Here is a 1,312-nt window from a genome sequence, read left to right as displayed (position 1 = left end):
GGATCACTTGATATGGAATGACCCCTGTATGGATGTATGGATGTTTGTTACTCTTTCACGCAAAAACTACTGAACGGATTTTGATGAAACTTTACAATAATATAGCTTATGCATCAGAATAACACATAGGGTAGTTTTCGTCCCGTTATGGGGGGCAAAACCCCCTTAGGGGGCAATAAAACACAATTTTTGTATAAATTCTCTAATATTGGGATGAAAAAATACTTGCACATATTTACATTATATGTCCATCGAAAGCTCTGATTTTTCTGCTGAAGATGGCACCTGTTCGAAATTTCTAAGTAGAATAAAAAACGAGTTATGAGCTTTTTAGATCCATGTTCAAAGGCTTTCCTCAACTCAATACAGTATTTAGTGTATCATCTCAACTCCCTGTCGATAGCGACAATTGTTGTATTGTTGATTTTCTTTGCTTTTCGTGATTGTTAAAGGCTTTTCTCAAGTCAAATCTTGAAGTAAGATTTTTGCACCAAGATTGGCAATTAATACATGATTTGGCTGATGATTTTCCATTTAAACGGAACTTTAATGTAATTAATGGTTTTTATTATTATTTATGCTGATTGAACACTTACTCATTATCCAAACAACCAGCAGATCGCCAAAATTTTTGCAGAAAGATTTCCGTAGCTGATGCATTTGGCAGTTTTTTCAACGTTGCTGTTCTTGAAGCCGAAGACTACGTCATAATGTTTCTCAGCTTTCACCATGTAAACAAAATATCGCCAATCAAAGAATTTTCAAAAGACTTTTTTTACTGTGTTAAATAATCCAGCAACTAAATTAGGCAAATCCATAAACAGCACAAAAACTTCCATTAATTTTCCTTTTTGCACAATTTCAAACAATCACCAAATTTTATTACTTATTTTGGTAACATTTCGGATGAAACTGTTCAGCGCCATTTTATGGTGACCAGAAATATCTCAGCATCTGGCGACGATATCTCTGTAACGAAAATTAATATCATATCGTTTTACAAAGTAAGGAAAGAATGGAGGAGCATCATCGAAGGTACCCCGAAACGACTTTCGCAAATTTGGTAAAATCGCACCAAGAGCCACAATGATTCAAATTTTCCGAAATAACTAAAGCAAGTATTAGGGGATTACGAGCGCAGCTACTTTTTTTTAATCACTTCGTACTTCATTAGCCATACAGAGAAGGTTTTAGACTCCATGTTAAAAAAAAGTATCAACAGATTAATCTTTTTAAACATGAGAAGATTAATTTCATGTTTTTTAAATTTGTATATGCTTAAATATAGTGCTTTCGTTTCTAAATCAATACT

Source organism: Uloborus diversus, chromosome 7 (assembly GCF_026930045.1).
Source record: "Uloborus diversus isolate 005 chromosome 7, Udiv.v.3.1, whole genome shotgun sequence".
Taxonomy (NCBI): Eukaryota; Metazoa; Arthropoda; class Arachnida; order Araneae; family Uloboridae; genus Uloborus; species Uloborus diversus.
Note: the sequence above shows the minus strand (reverse complement) of the source record.